This window comes from Eptatretus burgeri, chromosome 6, assembly GCF_056783735.1.
Source record: "Eptatretus burgeri isolate ZD-2024b chromosome 6, Ebu_testis_v1, whole genome shotgun sequence".
NCBI classification, from domain to species: Eukaryota; Metazoa; Chordata; class Myxini; order Myxiniformes; family Myxinidae; genus Eptatretus; species Eptatretus burgeri.
This window is the reverse complement of record NC_140966.1, coordinates 29,571,748-29,591,892: the sequence shown is the minus strand read 5'-3', so window position 1 is coordinate 29,591,892 and position 20,145 is coordinate 29,571,748. Positions and strand designations below refer to the sequence as shown.

Sequence of the window (20,145 nt, the reverse complement as noted above, 5' to 3'; positions counted from 1 at the left end):
AGCAAGGACCTATCCATGAGAGGGTCTTCCCCCCATGGGGGGACAATTCCATGTCTGCCCCCTGTGGTGAATAATAGGGGAAATATTGAAAGTAACAGAGGGGGAGGGGGGAGACATTACACTGGAAAAATACAGTCTAGCCAACGCATGTCTAGCCAACGCATGCCTGCCCACCGCCCACCACCCCCCCCCCCCTCGAACAGCCCTTTGACAAGGGACCAAGGACTATCGATACAAAGACGAATGAAATAAATGATCCTCGGCTCACCTACACGTCCATGATCAACTCTGCCCCTGGGGTAAGTTTTCCAAAGCCATAACAATAAGTTTGTTTCCTGTTCATTAACCTCCGCCAACGAAGATGGACGGAGGTTACTGTTTTCACCCGTGTTTGTTTGTGAACAGTATTACGGAAAAACTCCTGGACAGATTTCGACGAAACTTGGTGGGGGGATTAGGTATGTTCCAAGGATCATGCCATTAGATTTTGGATTTGGTCCAAAGTCCAATATGGTCACTATGGTGGCCATTTTGAAAAAAATATTTGAATTTTTTTTGCATTTCTACATGTTTTAAGTGATTTCCAACCCCCAAAAAAATTTGTTAGAGAAAAAAAAGAAATTTTGCACCGTTTTTTTTTCAAAAAATTTAGATTTTTTTTTTTGGCATTTCTACATGCGCGTCGATCTACTTTAGTTTATTCAATCGTGGTTCAGTGGAGTCTGATCCGTTTTGACCTACAATGAATAGGATATCAGGTTCACTTAAGTGACCCAGCAGTATTGGCGGCGGAGGTTTTGCACTCTACCGAGTGCTCCCCCTCCAGTTTATAATTGTATTACTCCTCTCCCTGTGGTGAATAATAGTGGACATGGAATTGCATAATTATATAAAGGCCTTGCATCATACATACAGTGGATGAAACACATTGACGAATGAAGAAGAAAGGTGATTAAGAGCTGATGATGAAAGACACAGAACAAGGACCCTGGTGGATTGATTATAGCAGAGTAGCAAGGAAGGAGTGGATTACAAATGATACCCACTTTGAGCTGTATTGGCAGGGTAGACGGCTCAAGATTGCACAACGGTGCTATTCGCAAATCACGTGTGTGGAGACAGGGACTTTTAAAGAAGACAGAAAACTCCCATTTCATCGCTGAATCGGTTTGAGCCATGTATGGTAAACGGTAGACTCTGTCGGTATCGATATATCGGTGGGCTCAAACTGATGTGTGTGTGTGTGTATATATATATATATATATATATATATATATATATATATATATATATATATATATATATATATATATATATATATATATATATATATATATATATATATATATATATATATATATATATATATATATATATATATATATATATATATATATATATATATATATATATATTAATGATTTTTTAAAAATTTTAAATGCAGGTTCCAAAAATACACAATGGTCCATCACATATTCATATACTGTATATGACGTACACATCATTGTCACGGTAATTTTTCAAAGTATTCCCACACGGAGCTTTTTTTCCCCCCATGATGTAATTGGATATTTTACTTCCAACTTCAACTTGTACGAAAATTGATTTTGTTTTAAAGCGAGATCAGTATTGGTAATTGGCAAAGGTTTTCTAAAACGCACCCGATGCACACACAAAAAAATAACCAATTGGCAAACGTTTTGAAAACAGCCATGAGGGTAAAGAAAAATGTGACTACTTGTACGGTGCTCGAATGCTGAGGGTTTAGCGTTAAAACTGACCTCGTACTTCCTGGTACGTCTTGACATCATGCGTTCCACTGTTATAGGTGTCGTCAAGTGCACCAAAGGTTTTTAAAATCATGTACGGCATTTGAGGATTGCAAAAACCTTTCTGCGATTTGTTGGCGATATACCGATTATTTGTTTTCATAGTTTTTTTTTTTCGGCAATATCATCCATCTATTGGGACCATACTCTGTGCAGAGCGTTGGTGCTGCCTAAGCAGTCTCCTTGGCTACTGGACACAATCCTGGACGGGTCGCCACTCCGACACAGGATACCAGCAAACTGGCACTCATTTTGCCAACCTCGGAAGGATGACAGGCAGAGTAAACCCCGCCTGGTATTAATTCAAGAGCCAAGGGGGATTTGAACTCAGGATCCAAGGATCCCAAGCTCACCACCCGAACCATTAAGCCAACACAAGGCATTTCGGTATACCGTATATCAGGGGTCGGGAACGTGTGGCTCGCGAGCCAGGTATGGCTCTTTTGATGATTGCATCTGGCTCGCAGATAAAATTGGAGCTTGAAACTTGGAAAGCCCAATATTTCTCGCAGAAGCTTTACCTATAGTTTGAATGGTGTCGTGCTTCATTCACGTGCAGGGTTGAACTTGGCAGAAGGAGAGAAGAAAAAACACCTCCGAATTGTCTGAAGCGGTTTTTGTTTCGTCCAGTCATGCGGCCGACGCGAGTAGTGATTTCGGTTCCTCCAATGACGTGCCGCCGCCGAGACGCGTCACGGAATTCATCTCGACCAATCACGCGCCACCGCTGAGGCGACTCATGATTTCGGTTCCTCCAATGACGTGCCGCCGCCGAGACGCGTCACGGAATTCATCTCGACCAATCACGCGCCACTGCTGAGGCGACTCGTGATTTCGGTTCCTCCAATGACGTGCCGCCGCCGAGACGCGTCACGGAATTCATCTCGACCAATCACGCGCCACCGCTGAGGCGACTCGTGATTTCGGTTCCTCCAATGACGTGCCGCCGCCGAGACGCGTCACGGAATTCATCTCGACCAATCACGCGCCACCGCTGAGGCGACAGCATCCCAGAGTCGGCCGGCCGCGCCGCACCTCTCGAGTATGTCAGCCCGTGCGCAGGCCAGCCAGACTCACTTGGGTCAACATCTCCCTCTCTCTCATTTGCTCAAAGCTAACCCTTCGACGAAGAAGATGGCGAAAAGAAAAAAGATGAGGAGTATCGTACATTTCAGGACGAATGGGCCGAAGAATTCGCCTTTGTGGAGAGAGCAGGTTCTGTGGTGTGTCTAATTTGCAATGACAAAATTGCATCGATGAAACGGTCGAATATAAAGCGGCACTTCGACACGCGCCATGCTACCTTTGCATCAAAATACCCTGTGGGAGACAGCAGAAAGAAAGCGTGCCAAGAGCTACTGAGCAGGGTGCAAGCCAGCCAGCAGCAACTCCGCGTATGGACCCGGCAAGGTGACTATAATTCCGCCAGCTTTGCTGGATCTTTAGCAATAGTGAGGAACGGAAAACCATTCACAGATGGCGAGTATGCAAAAACGTTCATGCTGGATGTCGCCAATGAACTTTTTGATGATCTTCCGAACAAAGACAAGATAATCAAACGGATACAAGACATGCCTCTGTCGGCAAGAACTGTTCATGATCGTACCATCATGATGGCAAACCAAGTGGAGGAAACGCAAGTGAAGGACATAAATACAGCGCCGTTCTTTTCCCTGGCTTTGGATGAGTCAACAGACGTAAGCCATTTGTCGCAGTTCAGTGTGATTGCAAGATATGCTGCTGGTGATACACTGCGCGAAGAAAGTCTTGCTGTTCTGCCAATAAAAGGGTCCACAAGAGGTGAGTATTTATTCAAGTCTTTCATGGAGTTCGCTCAAGAAAAAAATCTACGAATGGATAAACTTATCTCAGTGTGTACTGATGGTGCTCCGTGTATGGTGGGGAAAAACAAAGGATTTGTGGCGCTTCTCCGTGAACATGAAAATAGACCCATCCTAAGTTTCCATTGCATTCTACACCAGGAGGCACTTTGTGCTCAGATGTGTGATGGGCAGCTTGGCGAAGTGATGTCGCTGGTCATTCGTGTGATCAACTTTATTGTTGCCCGAGCCTTAAATGCTCGCCAGTTTAAAACACTGCTGGATGAAGTTGGAAATAACTATCACGGTCTGCTTTTGCACAGCAATGTGCGTTGATTGTCAAGAGGGAAGGTGCTTTGCCGTTTTGCGGCTTGCCTGAACGAAATCCGGACTTTCCTTGAAATGAAAGGGATTGAGCATCCTGATCTAGCCGAAACTGAGTGGCTCCTCAAGTTTTACTATCTCGTGGATATGACTGAACATCTGAACGAGCTCAACGTGAAAATGCAAGGCATTGGAAATACAGTGTTATCCCTTCAACAAGCCGTGTTTGCTTTTGAAAACAAGCTGGAGCTCTTTATCATGGATCTTGAAACAGGTCGTTTACTACAGTTTAAAAAACTGCGACAATTTAAAGATGCATGCACAGCAAGTGAGCCCACTCAAAACTTTTATCTCCACCAGTTAGCTGGCTTCACATCCAGTCTCCTACAGTCATTCAAAGCACGCTTTGGAGAATTTCGTGAGCACACTCGTCTTTTTAAGTTCATCACCCATCCAAACGAGTGTTCACTGAACACAGCCGACCTGAGTTACATTCCTGGTGTCTCCGTCAGAGATTTTGAAGCAGAAGTGGCTGACCTGAAGGCCTCAGACATGTGGGTGAATAAGTTCAAGTCACTGAATGAAGATTTGGAAAGAATCGCACGACAGAAAGCGGAGTTGGCGAGCAAGCACATGTGGACAGAAATGAAAAAACTTCAACCCGAAGACCAGCTGATTATCAAAACTTGGAACGCGCTTCCTGTCACATACCTCGCACTGCAGCGTGTGAGTATTGCTGTATTGACCTTGTTTGGATCTACGTATGCATGTGAGCAGTCATTCTCACATCTTAAAAACATCAAGTCCAACCTACGATCACGTCTAACGGATGAAAGCCTCAACGGTTGCATGAAGCTTAACCTCACCAAGTACCAACCAGACTACAAAGCCATCAGCAAATCCATGCAGCACCAGAAGTCCCATTAATGGTGAGTATTATAACAACATTATTTAAAAGAATAAATTCAGAGGCTTATTATACTCACATTTAGTTGAGTTCAGTCTTAAAATATATTATATGGCTCTCACTGAAATAGATTTCCAAATATTTTGCTTTAATGGCTCTCTGAGTCAAAAACGTTCCCGACCCCTGCCGTATATCGATAGGAAAAATTATACCGATATAACCGATATATCGCCTGACCCTAGTACACAAGTGAAATAAGTGGATTATATTATGAGCTTCGCACTAAATGTGTGAGTGGAGGAAATAAGAACGCAGCAAGCTTAGCACGCAGAGTGGGGTATCAGGCTGCCAAACAACCGAGATATGTCCAGAGAAAGCCATAACCTGTTGTTTGAGATCCAACTGTTAAAGTGGTAATTTAAATAGCCAGAGATGAGGAAGACAGTTGGTGTGGGTGGTTAATGTCTTGAGGTCTTGACATAAATATCAACCTGACAGCCAAACTGGTATAATGTCTGTCAAATCGACAAAATAAATAAATGGCTTTGGAGAAACAAACAACGCGAGGAAATCCTGAGTGGGACGTTTATGTTTAAAAATATATCCATATACAATGTCTGGTGTGGCAGCAACAACCTGTTAAGGATAGATCTGTGATTTCTGAAAGGAGTTCATATTGTTATGGAAGGGGGATGAATCGGAGATGAGGGACTTGGAAAGCATGGGTGGGAAAGGTAGTGGAGCAGTGGTAGGGACAGGGTGAAAGTGATGGTGGGGTGGAGGGGGTTTGGGAGTAGGAGTACATATGCTGGAGGGGAAAAAATGTGGGGGAAGGTGGGGGGTCTGGGAAGGGAGGGGTTCATGGGTGTGAGAGGACATTTGCTGATAATTGAGTTTCATTTATGAATTACAAGCTCAGTAATACGCAGACATCGCAGCCAAAGTCGAGATAAGGGAAGTTAAGAACAAAGAAAAGAATCATGCAACAACGTGATGAGGAGACATGTGGTGCAGGAGTGTGAGCAAGCCAGGAAGGATAGAGGAAAGGCTACATAAGTGGAAGGAAGTAGTCATTTTGGAAGATAGTAGAGAGGTGAGGAGAAAGAGAAAGTATGGAATATTTTAGGAGAGAGAGAGAGAATGACCTGTGGGCAGAGAGAGAGCCATGAGAGTTGAGGGGGGTTATGTATCCACGTATCGCTACTTTCCGATGAACAACTAACAGAAGAAAGTTAAACTTTTATATTGGAGTACGTTTATGTGAACGATGGGAAAAGACGCAGAGGGGGAAAGGATAAGATAAGATAATAGAAAAAGGGATAGAGGAAAGGAGAGGGGCAGAGAGACGAAGAGAATCTGAACATGAAGAAAGGAGCAGAGGAAAGAAGAAAGAGCGAGCAACAGAAAAAGATCAATAGTTGAGGTGTATGACGAAGTGATTACAAAGGCTCATAAATGTGAACTCAATAAAAAGATTTTTTTAAATTTTACGAACAAAAAAAACAAGCAGTCATAGACTGGTACTTACAAAATAGTCAACTTGACCTCTGACCTTGTCTAATAAAAGCTGTCTCTAGAGAAGGTAGCGACGCAAACCAGAAGTTTCTACGATGATTCTGTATCAAACCATCAAAAATCGTAACGTCGACCGAAGCAAAAATCTCCATTTCTCCACGCAATTATTTAATATTATTTTATCAAAGTCACAAAACCGTAATATTCGGCCATCCACCAACAATCTTTACATAATCCGACGGCTAAGCGAGTTAGGCATGCGACGATAACCTTTATTGGGATAAAAATATGACATTTAAACACCGTCTTTATCGAAAACACAGTCAGCGTGCACACGGAAAACCATTACGTGACTCAACACCGCCACTGCTCGAGCGCGCTGCACCACGTGACGACCCGTGACACGGCGAGTGAAATATTTTTTATACGATCTTAAAACGTCTCCAAAACATCTGATTTTTATCAGAATTTCGACAACCGAGTTTTAAGCGTCCTAAGCGATCGCAAAAACCGAAGACAAAATTAAAATCGAAGTTAAAACGAACTCATAACGTCGAGTGAAGCAAAAATACTGGATTTCTCCAGATGAATTTACGGAAGTATGTTTGACCTCACCTGTGACCTTGACCTTTTACCGATTTTGACTAAAATCTAATCAGTGCTCGCCATCACCCTTCTGAATCACGTGGTGTAATTTGACATTGGTAGCTTCTTCCGTTCTCGAGTTATCGTGCCTACAAACAAACACACAAACACACACACACAAACAAACAAACAAGCAGTCATAGACTGGTACTTATGAAATCGTCAACTTGACCTCTGACCTTGTCTAATAAAAGCTGTCTTTAGAGAAGGTAGCGACGCAAACCAGAAGTTTCTACGATGATTCTGTACCAAACCATCAAAAATCGAATGTTTGACCTCACTGTGACCTTGACCTTTGAGCGATTTTGACCAAAATCTAATCAGCACTAGCCATCACCCTCCTGAATCACGTGTTGTAATTTGAAATTGTGCTGTATCACGTAATTGGGTTTTCGTATATCACGACTCGCCCGCTCGGGGTGGCAGGAATGTACTTCCGGACGCGCAACAAAGCGGAGTTGATGCTAAAACTCTTGCTTCTCGTGTTCCACTGCACCTCGTACATCATAGTTGGCTGACGAGGATGGTTGAAAACGGGCATGTGCCCGTTTTCGCCGGAGACGACTTCGAATTGTTTTCGGAGCAATTGGGATGCTATTTCCACGCGAATGATGTGGTCGACGAGAGCAAACAGAAGTCGATCTTGCTCGCTTCGCTTTCGGCGGAGCATTATCGACTACTGAGTGATTTGGTGGCGCTGGACAAGCCCCGTGATGACAGGCTGTCGTTTCGGGACGTTGTGGAGAAGATGAAAGTACACATGGCGCCGGAGAAGTCATTACAGCTCGCTCGATACCAGTTCGATCGCCTCTCGAAAGGTGCAGAGGAGTGCGTCGCTGATTTCGTGGCGCAAGTGAAGCATTCTTCCGTGGCCTGAAAGTTCACGGCGGGGGAGCGTCCAGCTCTGCTCAGATATCGTTTTATTGCTGGTTTATTAGATGCGAAGATGGTTTCGGCGGTTCTACGGCTGAAGGGTGAAGCCATTACATTCGACTCGGCGGTCAGCATGGCTACAGCGGTCGAGCCGACTCGCGGGGATGTTCGGGCCATCACCGGCCATGCGGGGTCTCGAGCACCCTGGGACGCGCGTACGACCTTCGGTGCGGGTTGGACGTCGCCGCGCGGCCGCACGTGCGGCGAGGTAACCCCGCGTACGTGTTTGGGATGCGGAGGTAGACACCTGCGCCGTGCGTGCCCGTATAAAGGCACCGTGTGTTTAAATTGTCACAAGGTGGGTCATCTGAAGCGTGTGTGCCGTGGGGCACTGGCCACCGTTAAGGTCATGGATGGCGATGTGCGAGGCGACCCGGGGCGGAACCGGCGGCCGTTGTTGAGCCTGTTTTCAATTGGCCCGGCGGCGGCGCGCCCGATGACGGTGGAAATCGAAGTGAACAAAACGCTGATCACGTTTCAGGTCGATACGGGAGCGGCTGTGTCAATCATCGGCGAACAGACCGCGCGTACACTCAACGGCCTGAAGTTTATCAGGTCAAACCTCACGCTGTTTACGTACACCCGTGAGAAGATAACGCCAGTCGGGATGGCAGACGTGTCTGTGCGGTACCAAGGCCAGGTCGCCACGCTTCCGTTGTATGTCAAGCGTGGGAGGGGACCGTCTCTCCTCGGCCGAGACTGGCTGTCCCGCATCAGGCTAGAATGGGCCGCAGTTCACCTTGTGCAACCCGTGCCGAGCCGGTGGGAGGATCAGTTGGAGAAGATTATTCAAAGACATCAAGGTTTGTTTTGCGACGACCTTGGGAAACTCAAGGGCGTGAAGGCAAAGCTCTTCCTGAAGGAGGGGGTCGTTCCTCGTTTTTGTAAACCACGACCGGTGCCATATGCCCTGTGGGACAAGGTCAGGAGTGAACTGGATAGGCTGGAGGCCTGTGGAGTGATCAAACGGGTGTCCTACTCAGATTGGGCCACCCCAGTTGTCACGGTGCTGAAACGGAATGGAGACGTCCGATTGTGCGGGGACTTCAAATCCACGGTTAACCCGGGGCTCAGCGTGGAGCAATATCCACTGCCGTCAATCGATGAAATATATGCGCGATTGGCGGGGAGTCAATACTTCACGAAGCTAGACCTGCGTGATGCATATTTTCACCTGGCGATGGATCCCAGGAGTAGCGAGCTTTTGACAATCAACACGTGTCAAGGGCTCTATCGATATACCCGACTCTGTTTTGGGATTGCTTCGGCCCCAGCTTTGTGGCAGAAAGCCATGGATCAGGTTTGCATTGGCCTGCCCGCTCAGACCTACCAGTACGATGTGCTCATTGCGGGGAAAACGGCGGACGAGCACCTTGCGAACATTGCCCAAGTGCTGACAAAGCTCGAAGCGTGCGGCCTGCGCTTGAACAGGGACAAGTGCGCGTTCTTCAAGCAGCGCTTGGAATACCTCGGGCACATCATCATGCCGGAGGGGCTGTTGAAAGATCCTCGGAAGGTGGAGGCGATTCAAAACCTTCCACCGCCTCACGACAAGACGCAGCTGCACTCGTTCATTGGTATGGCCCAGTATTACCAAATGTTCGTGCGCGGGCTCAGCTCACAACTTGCGCCGTTAACACGGTTGCTCAGGAAGGACGAGCGCTGGGCTTGGGGGCCTGCACACCAGGCGTCGTTCGACCGCGTCAAGCGGCTGCTCACAGAGGATACGGTCCTCGTGCACTACGAGCCTGTGCGTCCGCTCTTATTGGCATGCGACAGCTCTGCATATGGCATCGGGGCAGTGCTCTCCCACAGGATGGACGATGGTTCCGAGCGGCCTGTTTGTTTTGCATCCCGGACCCTGTCCGCAGCAGAGTGGGAATATGACCAGATTTAGCGCGAGGCTCTCAGCCTCGTCTGGGGTGTGCGGAGGTTTCATCAATACCTGCTGGGGCGGCATTTCACTTTGCAGACGGATCACAAACCGCTTCAATTCATCCTGAGACCCGAACGCGGGGTACCGGTGGTAGCGGCCGCACGAATACAGCGGTGGTGTCTGTTTCTTGCTGCTTACGATTATGATATTCAGTTCCGAAGCACCGAGAAGCATGCTAACTGCGACGGGCTTTCACGCTTGCCGTGTGCGGAGGGTCCAGCTGCATCTGATTCGGCCGACCGGGTCGATGTGTTCGCGCTGGGCCAGGTCCAAAGCGGGCCGATCACAGCCAGACAGGTCGCGGTGGAATCGGCTTGTGATCCGGTGCTCGCCCGTGTCGTCCAGGCGATTTCTACGGGGAATTGGAGCGATCTACCTTTGACACCGGCATTTCAACCTTTCACGTCGTGCGCATCGGAGCTGTCGTTGGTCCAACGGTGCATTATGTGGGGAATGAGGACGGTGATTCCAATGAAGTTCAGGCAGCGGTGTTTGGAAGAACTGCACGTCAGTCACCTTGGCGTCGTGAAGACAAAGAGTCTTGCTCGTAGCCTGTTGTGGTGGCCGGGGTTGGACAAAGACATTGAGCAGTTGGTTAAGCGTTGCGCCACGTGTCAAACAGATGCTGATAACCCGTGTCGGGCCTCGGGGCTATGGCCGACCCCAGGCAGAGCCTGGCAGAGGGTCCATGTAGATTTTGCGGGGCCGGTTAATGGCAAAATATTTTTGGTTGTGATCGATGCATTCTCTAAATGGCCGGAGGTTGTAGTCATGCAGCATACGTCAGCAAACATTACAGTAGAGAAACTGCGGACGATCTTTGCTAATAAAGGATTACCGGAGATCCTGGTCTCTGATAACGGTCCGCAGTTCATCACAGGTTTATTTGATGAGTTTATGCGTCAAAATGGTATTTGACATCTAAGGTCCGCACCGTATCATCCTGAGACGAATGGGCAGGCTGAGTTGTTTGTTAAGATGTCGAAACGGGCTTTGCGCAGGGGGGGGGGGGGGGTGGGTGTTGCACCTATGCAGACAGTGGTCGATGTCTTTTTGCTCCATTACAGGAACGCGATTCATCCTGTCACGGGTTATTCGCCTGCCATTCGTCTCTATGGACGGGCATTGCGGTCCAGACTGGATTTGCTGCGACCTGGAGGGTCGGGGAGTGGGACGGTGTCGCGTCCGACGCTGCTGCGCCATTTCGATGTGGGACAGCGGGTAAAGGTGCGCGATTATTTCCACAGTTCCAAATTGGTGCCGGCTGTGGTCTCTGTGGTACTGGGGCCGGCGAATTGCAAGGTGCGGACTGATGGTGGGGAGGTGTGGAAGCGGCACGTGGACCAAATGCATGATCGCTGTTCAGCGTCACCCCCCCCCCCCACACTCCCCTGGGCCAAACGATGTGGGACCCCCACCTGTAATGTCGCCGTGGCCAGACGTTGTATCGCCAGGGCCGGATTTGCCGACGCCCAGGGGGGTCTTCGCCTGATTCAGTCCTGCCCGGGGACGCCCGGCAGGCTGGTCGGCTGGGGACAGTTGTTATTGCGAATGGCTCGAGTCCGGCGAGGGTGTCACCTCAACCGAGCCGGGAGGCGTTTGAGCCTGGGCTGTCTGGCGGTGCTGCCCGTCCGAGGCGGGTTAGGGTGCGGCCGTGGTACTTGGAGGATTATGAGTGTTGATTGGTTTCGGTTGGTCATGTTATGATTGTCCTTTCATCATTTGACTTATCATTTTACGAGGGGAGGAGTGTGCTGTATCACGTGATTGGGTTTTCGTATATCATGACTCGCCCGTGAGGGGTGGCAGGAATGTACTTCCGGACGCGCAATAAAGCGGAGTTGATGCTAACACTCTTGCTTCTCATGTTCCACTGCACCTCGTACACCATAGAAATTGGTAGCTTCTTCCGTTCTTGAGTTATCGTGCCTACAAACAAATAAACATACACACAAACAAACACACTAACAGATGACGGAAGTCATCAATATACTTACAAAATTTTTAGATTTCGTAAGTAACAACAATGCATAGAATGCATGAACAGGTAGAGAAGATGACGAACAATGCAGGAAACAAAGTTACAATTTGGACGAGACCAATCTTTAGCTTTGGAAGCAAGAGTCATTGAGCAGAACAAAAACACCCACAAACGCAGGAAAACAGGAAAGGAAACCGCAAAGAACTTGAAACACGGGTGATATTAAAGTGTACCTATTGACACTGTCAAGAGGTTCTTGTGTTTTGCCTCTGTGCAGCAATTGCTATATGTAAATGTAATTAACACATTGGTGCAGCAGCAGCAGTGTGGGAGTTGACACGATTCGGTGTCAGCGTGGTGTCAAAACACTGAGAAGCACGTGTTACCTAACTTGCCAACCAATGCTGTGCACACAGCTTCCTCTTCATGAAATGCGTTGAATTGGCAGTGCCGCAATTAGCCAAAATATCCCACATCAGTGAACATCATTCATCAACACTAGCAGTGTACCAGACCGTATCTTGCTCCAAGTGTACAACACGTTCTTCTGACACATCCCCCCCCCCCCTCCAAAACTTGATGGAATCAAACAAAACTTGTGCAGGCACAACTTCAGTGTGTCCTCATCATTCTCTCAAATATTCAGCTTCCTTGGTCAAACCCTCTCAGAGGAGTAAGGTAAATGAAACGTACAACATACTTTCCTTCAATTATATAGAGATAAACACGTATATAAAAAGATGCTTCTCTTATGTCACTTGCGTATCGAGTTAACATTAATTATACCAGTACCAGGTAAAGTGCGGTCATCGTTCAATCTGACACTTCCCTCAGTCCAGCATACCACAGGTAGACAGCCCATACAAGCTGAAGATGACATGGTTGATGAATCCCTCATTAAAAAATGTTTTTTTAAAGGCTGCATTGGAAGATTTGTTTGGAGATACGTTTCAGGTCAACGTTAAGACATCATTCATCCTTTGAGATAGTTGACAAGATTCATACGTGCAGGGCTAAGCTACGTATTCGTCGATCTGAGAAAATGCACTTTCTTGATGGAGATCTCATGAGCACTCCTATGGTTTATTTTGCTTTTAAAGATAGTCAGGCTATATTTGGGCATCCCAGCCATGTCAGTGCCTGCCAAAAGAAGGATTTTAACTGCTGGGGATGTCCTGACTACAATAAGAGCTGTTCTTTCTGAAGAGAATGTTTACATGCTTTAACAATGAAGACAAATATGAAAACATGCCACAACCAGAAGGGCACTCGGTAGAGCACATACCTCCGGTACGTAATGCGTGATCCATGAGAACATACCGGGCCCAATACATTTTTGAAATATCATGCTACACAGTACGATATCGTTTTTGGCTCTATCTCTCCATGGTGAAGAATCACTTTCAGCCGCTGTCACACCTTGACATTTTAGCCAGCGTATGGCAACGTATCAAAATGTATGTAAAACGCTGGCGTACGCTGAACTATTGATGTTTTTTTTTTATTTTTGGGCGTATAATAACGTTTTGGACGTTTGCATAACGTATTAGTAACGTACACAGAACGTTTTAAATCACGTATAGATAACTTATACCAACGAATGCTGAGCGTGTTGTCGGCGTTCACAACCTATGCCCAACGATAGTCTAACTTATGCAAAGCTCGCGGCAGCGTATCGCTGACGATCACGTGGCGTAGGCTATTAATAGGCTGCGGCTCGACGATTCAAATCATAACTGCACGAGACATCGAAGTGTGAAGCCGCTGTCACACGTTGACGTTTTAGCCAGCGTATGCAGACGTATGAAAAATTTGCCGCACCAAGCTGGCACACGTCGAATACATTATGGGTAAGTTTTGTATACGTTAAGAGCACGCTGGCATACGTCGTAGTATGCTGGCATACGTCACTGTACGCCGAGTAATTTTCAGCATGTTGAAAATTTCTCGACGTACGACACACATTCTGCATACGCTGGCATAAGTTGTAGGAACGCTACGCGATCGTTGACACATGTCGACATACGTTACTTGTACGTTACTCATAAGTCGAAACACGTCAATGTAATGGTTAGCGTCAGTGTTCCAGACTCCCTTGTTTTTTTTTTCCTCAGTATGACGGTTATGATTTAAATCGTTGAGCGGCAGCCTTTTAATGATATTATATTATAACCGCACTAGAAATCAAAGTGTCAACATGACCGTCATACTGAAGAAAAAAAGAAATTTAAAATTAAAAAAAATAAAAGAAAATAAAACAGGGAGTCTGGAACACTGACGCTAACCATTACATTGACGAGTTTCGACTTACGAGGACCTTACAAGTAACGTGTGTCGACGTGTGTCAACGATTGCGTAACATGTCTACAACACGTTACTCGTAGGTTAGAAATAAGTTTCGAGTACGCTAAACATTACCTCGACGTGTTTCGACTTATGAGTAACTTACAAGTAATGTGTGTCGACGATCACGTAACGTGCCTACAACTTATGGCCAGCATTATGCGGAATGTGCGAGTCATACGCTGGCATACGTCGGGAAATTTCAAGCATGGAAAATTTGTCTAACAGCTCGGCGAACTACGACGTTTGCCAGCGTTCCACGACGTATGCTAGCGTGCTCTTAACGTATACAAACTTACCCATAACGTATTCGACGTGTGCCGGCGTTTTAGCCCAATTTTGCACACGTCAGGCATATGTTGGCTAATTCGTCAAGGTGTGACAGGGCCTTTAGAGATGAAATAATTGTCGAATAATAAACAAAGATCCAGATTCGGATCTTCACCAAAATCGAAGTGATTCGTCCTTGACACACACCCAACGTGTCCACCAAGTTTCGTCCAAATCCGTTCAAATTCAGATCCAAACCATGCTGGACCAATGAAAGACAGGATGGAAACGAACTGGGAACATTTCTACAGTAATAAATTTACAATAAAGAAGAAACAGAACAAGACTTATCGTGGAATATACAAGCAAGAATTTACAATGTTCAAAAACACATACAGTTTCTACTTACAAGACGGGCCCACACACTCAGCCGCACACTCAGATGATTTATGAAAAGACCCCCGTAGCCAGAGAGGGAGAGACAAGCTAGGGTCGCAGTTCGCTTGGGTACCTGCACGTTGAAAGGAGGGGTGCTCCATGGTGCGGCACCTGCAAATGGTCGTGCGGCTTGGCCCACAGTCGCATGCGTGGGGCTCGTGCCCATGGAGGAACCCGAGTGGAGCAGTCAGAGTCCCAGGGCGGAGATCAGGGTCGCAGACAGGACCCAAGAAAACAACGAACGCCAGCCAAATGCAGAACTCCACTCGAACGCCCCAGACTTCAGCTCAAACCGCACACCAACCAACTGAACTCCTCCAAAAAAAACTTCCACTCTGAGGATCACGTCGTATTTTTATGGACCTCCCCGAACGGGGCGGGGCTCGGTGAAACAGACGTCACCGTCCGCCCCGATTGGACAGGGTCTTCATGGGGTCCGCCCTTTCGGGGCGGGGCCTTGGCCAAACCGGGAGGGCCGCCCCCTCCCCCCCCGCCCCACTCCACGCGTGTGGACTCAAGGGGAAGATCTAATGTTGAAAAGGAACGTTTGTAGAAGCGCAAAGGAATGGCGGACTGGACGTTCTTGCCCCGTATGCTATGGCCAGCGAGGCGAGGGTTGCAAGCGCTGGAAGGTACCGTGGTTGGTTGTTGGATGGTCTGTTGGATGATCGTTGGAGGGTTCGTTAGATGTAATAACCTAACTCAAAGGACATCGCAATGCACAGCTTTGATTCTCTCACATGTACTTAACGGAATAACTGACTCTTGGGACATCTGTATGTTTGAATGCACATGGTTTCCAGATCCGTAACAATATATATTTATATATATATATATATATATATATATATATATATATATATACATACATATATATACATACATATATATATATATATATATATATATATATATATATATATATATATATATATATATATATATATATATATATATATATATATATACATACATACATACATACATACATACATACATACATACACACACATACATACACACACACACACACACACACACACACACACACACACACACACACACACACACACACACACACACACACACACACACACACACACGTAGTCATGCGCCACTTTAAGACGGGGATACATTCTGAGAAATACGTCGTTAAGTGATTTCGGCATTGTGCGAACATCAGAGTGGACTTACACAAACCTAGATGGTATAGCCTATTGCTCCTATGCTACAAACCTGTGCAGCATGTTACTGTGCTGAACACTGGAGGCAATTGTAACACAATGTTAAATATTTGTAAACATATCTAAACATATAAAAGGTACAGTAAAAATACGATAGCAATGATTTTTTTTAAATGGTACAGCTGTATGGGGAGTGCCATGAAAGGAGCTTACAGGACTGGAAGTTGCTCTGGGTGAGTTTGTGAGTGAGTGGTGAGTGAATGTGAAACTTAGGACATCACTGCACACTTAGGCTACACTGAATTTATATAAAAAAATCTTTCTTCAATAATAAATTAATCTTAGCTTACTGTAACTTTTTTTACTTCATAAACTATTTAAATTTTTAAAAACTTTTTGACTCTTTTGTAATAACCCTAACCCTAAAACACAAACACATTGTACAGCTGTACAAAAATATTTTCTTTTCTTTTTTACTTTCTAAACTTTTTTGTTAAAAACTAAGACACAAACGCACACATTAGCCAAGGCCTATACAGGGTCAGGATCATCAATATCACTGTCTTCCACCTCCACATCTTGTCCCACTGCCCCACATCCAAGATAGACGGAAGACACGTTAGTTTTGCCTTTGGCTGTTTGTGACGGCCATGTGTGTTGTTAGCGGCTGCTTACAATCTCCTCTCGCATCGATTATAGAAAGGTGAATAAATAGCGTTTGGATTTTATAAATACGTAATCATTGCATCGATGTTATAATTTACAAATGAAGAAACTAGCACCTGTCAGTTGTGTGGTATATTTTCAGAACAGTGTGAATGTATTAACAACATAAAAAGCTTTACTAAAAATTAATTGGTGTTTTAATTTCTACTGTAACAACGATTTATTTGCAGAATTCTTCAAACTCAAAGGTAATTTACTTGCTAGAAGGTAAACGTGCAAAAAACGGGTCAAATAGGGCGAAAATAAGAGGGTTTTAGGATGTTAGGTCAACATTGGGTCAGTTTGAATGCTGATTTTTCTCGAATCCCGATTTAGCGCAACACCACTTTTTTCGCGATGACATTTTATGGACCTCAACAATCATGTTATAATGGGACCACACTGTACTTGTATATCATTATCAAGTATTATGTACTGAACAAAATTGTATGTGCTATACTGTACTTTTCTATAACTGGCAGCACGACGACGGTTACGACATCACCAGGCGATAGGAATTTTTCAGCTCCATTATAATCTTATGGGACAACCGTCGTATACGCGGTCCGTCTTTGACCGAAACGTTGTAATGCGGCGCATGACATGTATATATATATATATATATATATATATATATATATATATATATATATATATATATATATATATATATATATATATATATATATATATATATCGAACCATGGTGTTTGTCCGTGTGTTCATCCGTCTCCTATTTACTGCGGCCACTTCCCGTGCTGCGTTTGAAAAGCTGCCGATTGGTTATTTTGCATTTTGATTTCACTTTTCTTGACGCAATATAATCAGTCACGTTATTGTCCCTTCCAGTAATCTTTAAAATGAACATGAACATCTGGACAAAAGTAGATTTAATGCATAACTTCATGGAGTAACACTATTTAAAATCGCGATATTTTGCCCTCTTTTTAGACGATTCTAACCTCCGCCACCCGATGTTGCACCACCATGCTCTGAGTAAAACCAAGAATGCATCACAGTTAACCTTTATAAAGTCAATGAAATAATTTAAATTGATGGATCAACTTAAACTTTTCCCATCACTGGAGGCAGGTACTTTTGCTAGTACTGTATTACTTTATCGCATACACCTTTCTGTATAAAAACATCAACAAAATACATCTTGGAATCCAAAGCGACAGCATTATCCATCATCCAAAGGTTAGTGATGGCCCTTGGGAAGGGTGAGCTTGGAGGGCCCTGTTGGTGGGGCTGAGCCAAGACGAACCAGAACACCCATTTTCACACTACTTGCTTCAAATATACCTTATCAACTTAAGTCTTCAAATATACTGTTACTGGCCGGGGGGGGGGGGGGGGGGTCCGCCGCCAACCGACCGCTCTGAACGGAACCGCAAGTCGAGTCGGCCCGACCGATTGCCCGGAATATAGATCGCCGCCCGGATAACTCCGAGCGACGGGTCCTTGTACAAGAACCGAAATACGCCAATCGGCAGATCACGTGGGGTAGGGTCGATTGCCAATCTTCAATGTACCTAAATACCCACGTGATCCAACTACCGGAGTAATCCACCCTCGACGGATCTCGTACGGAACAAACCGCCGAGGCGAGCTTGTCCGTTCGCGATTCCGAGCGGCGTAATCGCCGAGAACCGTCGGTCCAAATGTCCCCCTATTACGGCAAACCAACGGCTTTCTAACTCCCAACACACGAAATGTTCAGTCAATGAGGGAATGGACGCAACGATCACATTTACATTCACACAAGGACATTTATTATGATGAAACACGTATGCAATTAAATAAGGCAAAACACGTATGCAATTATACAAGCAACAAAAGCACGACAAAAGAACTACAACCGTCTACTTATTATGTACAGTCATTTACACTTAACAGCAGTTCCTACTTATTAGACGGGCCCACGGACACACGTACGCGCGCGCGCGCGCACACACACACACACACACACACACACACACACACACACACACACACACACACACACACACACACACACACACACACACACACACACACGAAACTGTGGCTGAGGCCTTCAATCACAAGCTCCAGCTCGGAGGACAGGTGAGCTGAAACTCAGAGCTTGACTCGAACCTTTCCACCTCGTGTGATCTTCAACTTGTCTGGACCCTGGCTCCAGCGAGAGCGAGCTGGATCCAATCGCCGCGATCCTTCCCGAGCTCCCGCGAATTCTCCCGTGCTTCTCAACACGTGCCGGTGAGACGAGGCACCGATCCTTCCTGTCGATCTTCGCTTCCCCGAGGATCCAACTCCAAGAAGAGGCCGATGCGTCGCACCAAGCCGGGAAACAAAATGGAGAACGAAAAGCTCCACAAACCAAGAGGAAGAGGAAGAAGAGGAAGAGGAAGAAGAGGAAGAGGAAGAAGAGGAAGAAGAGAAAGAAGAAGAGAAAGAAGAGGAAGAATCCTCCACTCGCAGCTCTAGCCGAACAACTGGCTCAAGTTCCTTCCAAAACAAAGCAGCAGCCGAAGCTCACCGAGCCAGCCGAAGCAAAAAGCTTCCGAAGGCCTCAAGCCAAGCAAGCCAAGCAGGACTCGATGGCTGAACGACTGCTCTCTCCGAAGCAAAAAAGCTTACTCCTCCCACGGGACTCAGAACGGGACTCTTCACGAACTCAGCCCACGAACTCAGCCCTACCATGGGACTCTTTTTGAACAAAGAAAAGATGTCCTCTTTATCCTTTGCACCCCCTCCCCCACACCCGGCGTGACTCATGCCCTCGGGATCCACCCCCCGCTCAACCACGGGTGGGAGAGTTGTTGACGTCACGGGATGGCAGGGTTCTTCTTCCTCTTTGCAGAAGAGGAGGAGGGACGTCTCCATTGTTCGCTCACTAACTATTAAATCGATCCGCAGCGCATGTAATCAATTTCAAAACATTTAAACAATGGAAGGTGAGATATCTAGGGAACATGCACTTATCAACATAGCTGACTTAGGGAACCTGTATGTTGTGTGCAATTGAATTCCAAATTCGTAACAATATCTTCTCAGTTATTAACATGAAATGCAGTGAGGTAACTCAAATGGGAGCGTTTCACAGGACTATCATCACATGATGACATAATGAAGCTTTGACTTCACACCTCAACTTCCACACCCATAGTGTCAGTGGTCTCCACCAGCAACTGTTCATGATTATCATGTGATAGCCATATGGAACAGGAGCAATTAAATTACTGTAACCTGATGGCATGACCAGTGGCCACAATAAACTATTTACGATAAGGATGCTATTGGCATACTAATGACCAAAATATATATCCAATA

General features: G+C 46.0%; 1 protein-coding gene across 12 annotated transcripts in view; it reads right to left on the bottom strand.

The window, feature by feature from the left end:
• The window catches only part of LOC147024465 (SWI/SNF-related matrix-associated actin-dependent regulator of chromatin subfamily A member 4-like), a 174,058-nt gene that overhangs the window by 102,041 nt on the left and 51,872 nt on the right, over positions 1-20,145 (bottom strand). The window lies entirely within an intron of this gene.